Source organism: Nilaparvata lugens, chromosome X, assembly GCF_014356525.2.
Source record: "Nilaparvata lugens isolate BPH chromosome X, ASM1435652v1, whole genome shotgun sequence".
NCBI classification, from domain to species: domain Eukaryota; kingdom Metazoa; phylum Arthropoda; class Insecta; order Hemiptera; family Delphacidae; genus Nilaparvata; species Nilaparvata lugens.
The window spans coordinates 23,882,194-23,895,250 of record NC_052518.1 but is presented as its reverse complement, the minus strand read 5'-3'; the positions used below and the strand labels follow the sequence as shown (position 1 = coordinate 23,895,250).

The 13,057-nt window shown below is 33.6% G+C and overlaps 1 protein-coding gene across 1 annotated transcript in view; it reads right to left on the bottom strand.

Annotated features, from left to right (window-relative positions):
* Nucleotides 1-12,613, bottom strand: part of LOC111047169 (obscurin) — a 98,572-nt gene extending 85,959 nt beyond the window's left edge. The window contains exon 1 of the mRNA XM_039443046.1: nt 12,448-12,613. The gene's annotated coding sequence lies outside the window, so the exon portion shown is untranslated. The remainder of the gene's footprint in view (nt 1-12,447) is intronic.
* Between the last annotated feature and the right edge of the window lie 444 nt (nt 12,614-13,057).

Sequence of the window (13,057 nt, the reverse complement as noted above, 5' to 3'; positions counted from 1 at the left end):
AAAGTGAGAATTGAATCAATTAGAAGCAATAAAATGATTCCGCAGTGTAAACGTTGTCAGCGGTTTGGTCATACTCAGGCATACTGTCAACATGAACCTGTGTGTGTGAAGTGTGCTGGAAAACACTGGACCATTTCATGTACCAAGGCTAAAGAAACCCCAGCCAAATGTTTCAATTGTGCTGAGGCTCACCCAGCTAACTACAGAGGCTGACTCATCGCTAAAGAACTTCAGAGAAGAAGAACTGAAAAAGACAACATGGTTAAAAGAAGTAGCGAAGTACCACATACAACCCAACAGAGAAACTTCACTTCAAGAAAGTACACTGGAGAAACATGCTATTCCCAAGTAACGAAACCCACTCCAAGCCTACAACAGGAGAGTCAACCAAAGCAGCAACAACAACAACCAGTTGATGTTAATAAGGTTTTGCAGGAAATTAAACAGTTTAAACATTCTTTCTGGACGACTTGACAGCTTGGAAGGGAAGAGTAGGAGTATCGAGGAGAAAACTAAAAAATGAATATTGCAGGCCAACAAGATATTAGGATTGCTACCTGGAATGCCAATGGAATAAATAATAGAAAACAAGAAATAGACATATTTCTAAAAACCCGAAATATAGATGTGTGCCTTATCTCTGAAACCCATTCAACTGAGCAGACTCACTTCAAAATCAATGGATATAATGTTTACGAAACTATTCATCCTCAAAATCAAGCAAGAGCTGTAATAGTGAAGGAGAGTATTAAACACTATGAAGACTTCAGTATTCAAAGTAATGAAATACAGTTAACTGTAGTTGGAATACAGTCCATCAACCAGAAAATACTTGTTGGAGCTGCATATTTTCCACCACGTTACAATTTAAAGAAAAATGATTATACAAATATTCTTCATCAGCTTGGAGATAGATTCATAGTGGGTGGAGATTTTAATGACAAGCATAAGGATTGGGGTTCAAGACTCACAACTACCAAAGGAAAAGAACTCAGAGAGGCTATCCAGGAGCTGGGCTGCGAATTCCATTCAACAGGGACACCTACTTATTGGCCAACATATTTAAATAAAACTCCAGATCTTCTAGATTTCTTCATAACAAAGAGGATGTCCAGTAATTTTATTGACATTGAAGACAGCTTTGACCTGAATTCTGATCATTCAGCTGTAATTCTCACACTCAGTGAACGAATAATAAAGAAAGAAGACAGACCAATGTTAGCCAACAGACTGGGAAGCTTTTAAAGTGGATTTGGAGAATGAAATCAACTTGAATATTCCACCTAGAACAGCTGAGCAGTTAGATGAAGCCGCAGAAAATTTCATGTGGAAAATCCAGAAATCAGCCTGAAAAAACACTAGACAATACACCAGGAAAACAAAAGGATGCAATTACCCACTGGAGATTCGACAACTTGTTTTAGAAAAACGAAAGGCAAGAAGAAGATGGAAACAAACTCGTGATCCTGCTGACAAAAATATCTTGAATAACAAAACACAACAATTTGAGAAGAGAGATAAGGAAACTAACTGAGGAATCCATTAATAACTACCTTTAAAATCTGACAGCTGATGCCAGTACAGATTATTCATTATGGTAAGCAACAAAAAGAATTAAGCGACCAATATCACAATCCCCTCCAATTAGAAAACCAGATGGTACTTGGGCAAGAAATAACAGAGAAAAGGCAGATATATTTTGCTAAACATGTAGAAGAAATCTTTCAGCCAAACAACATTCAATCTGAAATTGATCCTGAAGAAGATATAATAGATTATTTAGATACAGAGATTGTTCTAGTTTCTATAAATGAGGTTCAAGAAGAAATAATCTGAATACCAAAAAATCACCTGGGTTTGATCTGATTACAGGTGAAATCTTGAAGAAACTTCCAAGGAAAGGTTTTGTCATGCTAACATATTTATTCAATGCATCACTCCAAATACAGCATTTTCCTTCAATTTGGAAGGTGGCAGAAGTCATTATGTTGCAAAAGCCTGGGAAATGTCCTCAAGAAGCAAAATCGTACCGCCCAATATCTCTTCTACCTGTAATTTCAAAACTTTTCGAGAAATTGCTAATGAAGAGATTGACTCCCATCATAAGTAGCAGGAATCTGATACCAGCCCATTAATTTGGTTTCAGGCAGAAGCACTCAACCCTGGACCAAGTACATAGAATCACTAATGTAATAGAGAATTCATTAGAGAAAAAAATGTATATGCTCAGCTATCTTCCTTGATGTGGCACAGGCATTTGACAAAGTGTGGCATGAAGGACTGATCAATAAACTTCATAAAATTCTTCCCACTCAACTTGTGAAACTTTTAAAATCATACATCACCAACAGATTGTTCAGAGTAAAAAAAGGTGACGACGTCTCTGAATTAAAGGAAATAAGGGCTGGAGTTCCACAAGGTAGTGTTCTTGGACTAGTTCTTTATGTGCTGTACACAAGTGATCTTCCTGAATTGGATGCAGTGACAATTGCTACTTTTTCTGATGATACTGCAATACTGGCAGGAGGGGAAACATTACAAGAAGCAGCCACAAAACTACAGAATGCTAGTAACAAATTCAGTGACTGGACCAAAAATGGAGAATTCGATTGAATGGGATGAAGTCCATTCATATCAACTCCACAAACAAAAATATCAATGATCTGATTCGTATAAGTCTAAATGAGAATGTAGTACCACACAGCAACACAGCAAAATACCTTGTAATGACTCTTGACGCCAAGTTGAAATGGAAAGAGCATATTAAGATGAAAAGCAGCGAGCTGGGACTAAAATACAGTAAAATCTATTGGCTGTTGGGCAGACAATCACAACTCTCATTGGACAACAAAATAATGATTTATAAACAAATTCTAAAACCTGTCTGGACGTATGGAATTCAGCTTTGGCTGCTCTAGAACATCTAACATCAAACAGATTCAAACATTCCAAAACAAAGTACTGCGGAACATGGTGAATGCGCCCTGGTACATAAGGAACAGCGATTTGCACCGAGATCTGCACATCCCCTATGTGACCAGTGAAATAAGATGATTGGCAGCCCATCATGAGTCACGTCTTCATCAACACGACAACACCGAAGTCATCCAACTACTAGACAGCACTGAACTCACAAGGAGGTTGAAGAGAACAAAGCCCTTCGAGTTGATGTAGTGCTATTGAAGTGAAAAAAGTATATCAAATATAAGTGTAGCGAAAGAATTTAAAGTATAGAAATTACAAATTAGAACTTTAGGCTTCACTGGAAGACTTTAGCAATGAAAATTAATATTTCAGGATAAGAAATAAGAGAACAAAATTAATGGTTAGTCTTAGTGACTAGTTTTAATAGAAGTAATAATAAAAAAATAATAATAAAAACTTGAGTGTTCTTCATTTTTATTTCCGCGTAAATTGGTTTTATTGAATTAATAATATTTTTCCTTCAATTGCACCAAACGTAGTTTTTTATTACTAATTTCAACTTTTGTCTTTATTTGTCATTTTGATGATGCTCAATTTGACTGAAATTTTAATTTGACTGTTTCTTGACTCATTTGTTAAAAATGTTACTGGTGACAGAGGTTTATTTACTTATTTTTTATTTATTCTTTTTATGTTATATATTTACTGTATAGATTGTTAGGTACTTCAAGGAAGTATATATTTATATTTTGTTCGTTTTTCAGGTTTTATTTGTTTTTATTTTTTACCAGTGCTCTATTTCTGTTTGTGTGAAATTGACAAAGACTTATTCTTCTTTTTTTTTAGTTATAAAAATTGAGTGACTGTCTCGTTCATATTATAATGTACAATAGTGTAGAACTTCAACCACAGCTGTTAAGCTACTGAAGTTTTTTTCCCATCATAATACTGTTTGTACATAATAATTGCATTGTAAAAATATTTGTAAAACATGTCAGTGTTGTTAATAAATTTCAATTTAAAAAAAAATCAACCGTCGACTCCCAAAGACATTTTGTAGGATGACCAAAGCTAGAATCGAATTTAAACAAATTGAACTCCACATGAGCATTCTAGAACAACATACTGTAATTGATAATGATCTCACTATTGAAAGTGATACAATTCCATGGATGTCATATATGATTCATGGATTTATGGTGATTATTCAAGCTTAATTAATAAGCTTACTATTGAAAATGACACGAACATGGATATTTTAAGTAACAATCATGATAAATGAGTCATTGAGGCAAAAGAAGAGCTATTACAGTTGTAAAACGGAATTACTTATTTTCATATTGATGGATAAGTTATATTTTAGGCTTGGTTTAAGACTGAGTCACAATCATAAATCACGGAGAGTGAAAATAAGTATAATAAAGGGATCTAAAAGAGCATTACCGGAATAAGTGAGAGTGAAAATTTAGTTTTCTCCAACTTTATTCATTTTAATGTAGGCATTGTATTTCATTTCAATGTGTTTTTGAAACTTATCTTAACTATTGTTCTCGGGTAAAGATCACCATGGCAGACAAGAAGATCAAATCTTCCTTCTCAAAATTATATTTATAACCAAATATACTCAATTTTCTCCTTCTTCTCGGGTTATTACTGATTTTTCAGCTAATCTCAATGAAGATATTCTGATTACATGACTTCAAATTAAATCCATGATGTGGGCTGGAACGTAAAAGAGTATACAAACTTTAAAAGTGAGTTTATAATACTCCATGTTTTCCAAATTCTTGTTTATTAAATTATTAAGTTCTCACTTAAGTCATTCTCTTGAATTAGTTCTGGAATGGAAAGTGCAAAACTCAAGTGAAACGTACGAAAATATTGATTGGCTCTAACACATTAATATATAGCTTGTATATAAGTTGAACGGTCAAAAGCAAGCGGTGAAACTGATAATCCATTTCTGAACACGGAAAAGTTACGTATTGTATGGTATCTATTGTTTTACAATTATAACTAAAACTGTCAGTTACAGTTTTAACCACCCGACAATAATATGTAATGACTGGCAACAGGTCACACACTTGTCAAAATTCAAACTCAAACTTGTTTTAAAAATATTCCATTTCATCAGAGAAATACAATACTAATACTCTAATTACTGAAGGAACAATAGATATTTTGTTAGGAAAGTTAGAGGAAGCAAAGCATTCTGATTGCAAAAATTCCTAGACAAGCTTCTCGTTCTTATTTTTGGAGTAATCAATACTAAGATGAGAAAAATATATCCTTCTCCTTCTCGACATAAGCGCTAACACCTGCGGAATGAAAATTGTTGCTTTATTTCTGGAGACATTTTATGCAATGTATTTTCATTAGGATCTTTCAAAAGCTTTTCGCGGGATGAAATTTCTAGTTGAATATGATGAAATAGACTTCAGTCACAATTAAAAGTTTCGGTTACTGTGGACCTGCAATTTGAAGCTTTTTCTCGTGACCGAACCACCTATAGAGTTATAGAGTAGCTCACCATAAGACCAAGTAGGTAAAAAAAGGAGGCGACGATGTAGACCTCAAGGTTTCCAAAATTCATAAATTTCATGTACATAAACAGATTTGGAAACCAATGTCAGCCGGTGTCTGGTATGTCTCTCATTCGAGAACATGTTATAGAAAGGATGAGTCATATTCCAGGGCTTATGAATTTTCAATTAGATTATTAGCATCATGATTTAGTAATGACTGATGATAATGATTGGTAATTATTTGATTCGTAAACAGTATAGCTGTAGAATTGATTTGCATTATTCAGATTAATAATAGATTTTCAACTCGATGAGATTCTATAGCATGAAATACAGTAAGTACTGTAACAATGACAGGGAAAGATAGAAACAAACTCCATGTCTTTGAAAGAAGAGAACTGCGAAAAATGTATGGCCCAATACGACAGGAGTTGCAATGGCGAATCCGTTCCAACAAGGAATTTTCAGATTTGAAAATGCCTCAAAACTATAACATTTCAAATTATTATCATACAACATGATCATGTTTTTATGCATTTCTATAACTTTCTCAATTATTATTCTAATTATGCAAATCTGAACTACGCAGCCAGTATATCCACAGTACTACGATAAATACATTCAATGCTTAATCAGTACAATTATTTAACGGGAAATTTTGAATGAATTATTTCCATGAAAAAAAAATCAAAGTTGACCACTTTTGGCTGAAAAGAAACTGAATATGGAAAATATCATACGAAACTCTTCTTCATTGATTGAAATTAAATTTTCAAAAATCAGTGTAATTAAAAAAAAAAATAATAGCGATAATCTTATTGAAAGAGCTCTCATCAATAATTCATAATGTTTTTAAATCATAATAGACTTCTCGTGGCTGAAATCGAATAAATTTCAAAGAAAGTTTTTGTGAACTTAAAAAATCTAAAACAGCTGACATTCTTGTATATCCCGAAAATTGTTGTCTTGAAAACGTACACAAAAATAAAAATTATATCGAGGAATATATTAGAGAAATATGGGTAAATATGAAACCGTAGGCTAGTTGAAAATAAGATTCAAGATTTTAACAATTCTCATCCAAATCCTTTGAAAATGCTATTAAAAACTGGGGAAACATACATAAATATTTTTGTTGTAGTTACAACTAATTATTGATTGTCAAGTATTATGAACATCTTCTACTATGAAACACTTGAAACAGTACCTTCTCAGTCATTTTCATCGATGTCTAATTCTAGGCATGGATAAAATGAAAATTAGAAATTTGAGTTTGCAACTTACCATCATTTACACAATGGACCGATTCCAATGCGAGAAAAAATAATACCATACTTGCTGAACAAATTTTTTGAGACCGCGACATTTTCCAAGTTTGAAGCACACACTAGAGAACTATCAGTAATATTAATGCACAGAGAACAGAAGACAATGCTAAAGCCAGGGAAGTCGACCGAAGACTGATAACACCTTCTGACCGTATTGTGGAAACTTCGCATGGAAGGGGGAAAGTAGCCGTCAGGCGCATGCGCTGTCATATTATGACGTCATTTCCACTATTGGAATGCCTCAATACTGCGAGATTTCAAGTTGTCTAGTTTATGAACATAAAGCTTCTGTTCAATCAGGTTTTAAAGGTGAAAGGGAAGGTTAGGGAGATTAGGTTTTGGCTTTTAAATGGCAATATTATTTGAAATGTGTGTTGGTAATTAATACAAATAAGGAAAGATTGAGACAAACTATGAATTCTATTCTGCTCATTATAAGGTTCATTTTTGGAATTCTGAACTATTCGAATGATAATAGCTCAATTTTCAATTAGTGTTATTCCAACAAATTTCAATTTTATATAATTTTCAACAAATATTTTTGAGCACATACTTGAAATTAATCTGATCAATTACTGTTCAATTTATGATTGAAGAAAGTTTGAAGATGAATGAGCAGTTGCATATCCAGGGGGGGGGGGTGATGGTGATGAATCCCCCACCCACCGAAGTGTAACCTAATTTTTTTGTGCTGGAACAGCTATTAATGCCATATTTTCGTTTTATTGTTCTATGTAAGTCAAAATATATGTAAGGGATAAGAGAATGCAATAGCAATGATAATAATTATAAGCTACTTTCTTATAGAATAGTCCGGGCGCAAATGTCATTCCATGGTCATTTTTGGGTAACAGCCGTGGAAGATGTCTCAATTTCTTCGTTAGGTCTAGCATAATAAGGATCGTGATGATGATAAGTCGAAATCACAGACAAACACTTCGGAAACAAGCTATATCGCTTGTATTTCAATTACCATTCAAGATATTCAATCGTTTAGTTAGACGAAAATATTTCTAAAATCTTCCTCTACAATTTTTGTTCTATAAAATGTTCCTCTTAAACGCATATTTTTTCAGTTATAACCTTCAAAAGTCCAAATAAACTTTTTCAAATTTCATTCCATTATAACTTTTTTGTGCAAGAGATACAGTGGAATTTTGAATCTATGACATTTATAGCGTTTTTTAAACTTTGCAACGATATAACTTTATGGGCTAAAAATGAGTTCTCCAGCGCCCTCCAAAGAAAACCCTGCATGATTTCAGGTGCGTTTTTCCATATGCATGAGGTAACAAGCTAGAATTATGGAATCGATTTTTTCATGACTACTACAAGATACAGACTTGCAAATGGTCTCAATCTCTTCTTTACAACAAGCCGAATAAGAACATTGATGATGGAAACAACGAAAATATTCGACATACGGAAAAATTCAAGATGGCGGTCATTACTGACAGACATTTTTATATCGCTTGCTATTCAGTTATTGTGAGGAATATCGAATTGGTTTTATCGCCAAAGTGTTCAGATTAAACCAAAATATGATGTTCGAAAGAATCACTTCATTTCGACTACTTTTTTCATGATTTATTCAACTTCAAAATCTTGAAACATACATCTTTCGGTGACAATATTTCACTTTCCACCCTGTAAATGTATTCGCAGTAGACATACACTAGTTCTATTGGTATAGTGTTTTACAATATTTCCAAAGCTTCAAAATGACATCTGGTTGGAGGCTGTAAGTCTATACTGTATTACACGGCTGGAGCGTCATCGAAAAAAGAGAGAAAAATACTGTTTGCAGCGGAAAACACGATTTTTCCACCAAATGCCAATCCCAACAATTAGAAAACCGTGTAACTCATGACTCCTTGAAGGTACAGACTTCGGAATGGTATCAATCTCTTTTTAATGATGTGTAGAAAGAGATTATCCATGATGGCAATCTCAAAAATGTTTTTCATCATAAAAAAACAAGATGGCGGCAAAAATACTCGTATGTCGATTTTCAAGAAATCGTCTGTAATCCTAATAATGTCGAGGATATCGGATCAATTCAGTCATCTGGAAGCTCCAAAATAATCATGCTACAATATTCGAAAGATTTATCTGATTCCAACAACTTTTACTATGGTGAATATAACTTCAAACTCTTGAAACACATGATGATGTAATCACGTATGTTATTGTATCTACCATAAATTAGAGTTCGACCACACTGGGTAATAACTTGCAAAATAAATGATTTCCTACATTCGGTCATTCTGACAGGTTGGCTTGCCGTCAGGCCTTCACAGGGTTAGAAACCAACTCCGCGTCAAGACTAACTTCTTGATTGTGATTAGGCCTATAGTTAACACAAACTCTGTTTGGAAGTTCAAATTTTCTCAATTCATATTGCTGCTTGAGTTGCAAAGTAAATATTTCCTCACATTCTCGTCTCTCTTCACGTTCCTTTTCCTCATCATTTTCTCTATCTGTCTTTACTCTCTCCAACAGATTCTTGGTGAACTCTTCGTTGTAGCCTTCCGATTCGGTAATCAATCTACTTATTTAAACTACTCTTGCATTGATAGGCAGTTCAATATTCAACTCTTTCTGCTATTTTCAGCAAGTCACACTTCTTCGACCTTGTTAAATATTATATTTTCCACACAAAACTTCAGATCTATCTGGCGATAAATTCCTTTTATCCCGTTCTATTCAATCCCGGACAGGCCCCCAAAATGTAGAATATCATTCTATGAATCCTGTTATAAATCAATAACTTTTATTAATTTCACACATTCACATTTAACATTTCCTTGATCTATACATTGAGATTTTCTCGTAAAAACTAACTTGTTTATTTATTCAATTATTAACGATGTTAGCAGTAGTGTATTCTTGCAGATTCGATCCTCCAACCACAGAGAAGTATTTTAATTAGGGGGCGGAGCCTGAGCCATCAAGGGGGCTCCAGACCCCGCCCAAATCCCCCCGCACTCTGCACGGGAAAACTCCATTTTATAACCCCTCGCCTGGACCAGTTCTCCCACCGATATGAAAACCGCCATTTTAGTTCTAAGTATTTATTTGAAAAAAACAAATTTATGGGCGTACCAATTGTAGAATCCCCCTCCAATCAATCCCCCACGCTTCGTTCGAGAAGACCCCACGCCTAAACCTCCCACTAGAAGACCTCCATTTTTGTTCAAGTACTTATTTTAAAAAAATATGTAGACATATCACTTGCAAGATCCTCCTTCCAAACAAGCCCCCCTACCACCCCCTATGCCACCGCCCCCCACCGCCCTGCTACTTTTAGCAAGCAGAATATCTTATAGCTTTGACGCTTGATGTTTATTACTTTTTCATACACTTACGCTCAGCTACATCAAATAATGCTTCCCAGAGCTCATTAACATCAGTTATTGTCATAACTGAAGATTCACAGCTACAACCATAATGGAAATGACCATAACCATCAATCACAATATCTAGTAAATCATATATTTCAGATAATATAGAGAATCTTGAATTGTTTGAATTTACATTGTTTGAATTTTGATTGATATGCTTAACCTCCTTACTGTCAGTGTCATTATCTAAACAGTACTTTGAATATCTTACACTATTTACCAGTTCATAAAAATTCATCAAATGTTATACCCATTAGAAGCCTTGATAGCTTTTTGAACTTTGAATAACTAAAGCATTGACTTATAATTTATAGGTTATGTATGTACTAACACCTTTTGTAGTTAACTCTGGCTGAACTCAGCAAAGACTGAGTAAAATACAGCTTACTTTCTTTTATATATGCTTTTCTTTCCACCTGACTGTAGGATGAAAATGAATATGAATATAATTCGATAGTATATAATTAATTTGAATATTCACTTTATCCATGCAGTAAAAAGCGCAGGCATTGAAGTTTTTAAGAGCTTCATCTCCATCTCTAGCTAAATATTGATAGATTATCTATAGTAGACTAAATATTTACTTAATATCTAGACTAATAAAGAAATATCAATTGTTAACATTCAACTATGATATGGACCTACATCACTGAGTTTCATTAATTCCAAGTAAATTAAAACAATCCAGTTTAAGTTAGTTTTGAGTTCTTACTATTGCATTTCCAAGTGAATTAAAGATGGTTTATCCTCTCTATGTTGACATCTCATTACATACTTTCTACTGTTAAAATCATCCAAAGTTGCTGCATTCAATGTTGATAAATACTTCTCAGGTAGATAAACATCATAAAACGAATACACACCGCTCTTCTTATTAATTTCATATAGTCTCATTACAATCCTTACTCGACACTTTGTTTGTGCTAATCTTGCTTTCTGTATAGGATATTTTAAATCAGGTTTTAAATCATATATTTGAACAATTGGAATATCTTCATATGATGTTTGGTTGAACTTTGCCAAATCAAAAGATAGAGTGTCTTGCATGATTGAAAACACGTTCACACACGCACGATGTTGAAAGTAGAATGAATATCAATTTCAAGCTACTGACTTCATTCCCACAATACTCTTCCCCACTACTTCCACTATGAAGACCTGCACAAACATGTTTGCGAGCAGTCAATGAACTTTATCATTGTTTATAGATGATGTAATATTATTTAATACAGCATTTTCTAATTTAAATAGTTTATTCCCATTTAATTTGAACAGTCTATAATAACATAAATACTCGTTAATGTCATTAATATCCACTGTTGATAAAAAAACTGATAGTAATTCCACTAATAACGTTGTATCTCGATTTTCTTTTTTAGCTTTACTGATTGAATTTTCACATATATCAAACCAATCTAAATGTTCGCGAAGTTCACTTTCTAAATTATCTTCAGCTGCTAACCAATTTGCCAGATTCATCCTGACCGATGTTTAATAGCACACTGAATCATCCTACCATTTTCAGCTCTATTTATACCAGTGGAACCAAGACTGAAAAATTTACTGTATTTATACCACTATTAAGATTACATATTCTAGCTCTATGCATAAACAGTTCATATCCACAATAAACACAAATTACTTTACTACCATTGTAGAAAAAACCCTGTCTTGCATACTTTCTTTTTTTCTCACTATTATAAAAAGGACAACTTTTCATAGATCTCATCCTCTCACTCTCACACATATAATCCACATGTTGTTTACACATTACTTCTGACTTTATTAGTAATTCTGAAAGATAATGATTTGCGCTGAAAAGTGCACAACGTCCATTCCCAACCGATCTATGTATTTTGCAAATCTCATTACACCAACTACTTTCAAATTTTTTGTAATCCGGTCTTTCAAAATTATCTGATATCATCTCTACATTAGCATGAAATTTCTTTAAAAATTCCATCTTTTCTCTACCCTCAGTATAATCTTTTTGATAGTTTTGTAGACAACTTTTGATAATATTATCTGAGTATTCAGTATCTCCAATCTCCCATTTTATCTTATGATGATAAAATTCCAGTCAAGATACATCACGATATGATTTCCATGGAAGTTCTGATTTAGGAAATGGTGGTTTGAAATGATATAAAACATATGTTTGACGTGTATCAATAAGCGCAAATTCTTTTAGAATAAATGAATTATCTGAATAATTTTTAAATCAACGAAATTCAATCACACAGAAAGTTGAAATATCTGACTCACCTGTTTCTTTCAATACTGCATTCTCCTTCTCAGCTTCATTATTAAGCACCTCATCTTCTTCAATCAATTCGCTTTCCGTCTCTGTTTGTGAAGTGTCTTCACTATCTAAATTACCTACACTGAAAAGCACGAGAATATGTTTGTCGTCCTTGTTTAGAAACTGGTTTAGAATGATGCATCTCATTAAATGAACTATTAGTACCAGTATAGTAAGCTGAAAGTCTATCATAAATATCACCCCCTTCTTCCTCCTTGATCTTAACTAGTTCTTCCATCTTCTGCAGTAGTCTCGAGAATAATGCTGTTGACGATGAATCAATGGTGTGTGTATCACCACGTCTCGCGAGCAACTACTTACCTACCTTCATACTTAAACTTATTTACTGATTTATGCGCACTATGTTGTGAAGTTGACAAACCTACACATACTATTAGAAACCTATTGCACTTCTCTTACAAGCGATGTTAGTGGTTTATATTCCATTAATGTATCACTTACAAGAATACAATATGCTGTTGTCGAATTTGTTACTGGCTTTTCAAATTCAATTTCTACTCTAACATCAGTCGATACCTTCAAGTGATCTGATTGATGTGAACAATCTATTAC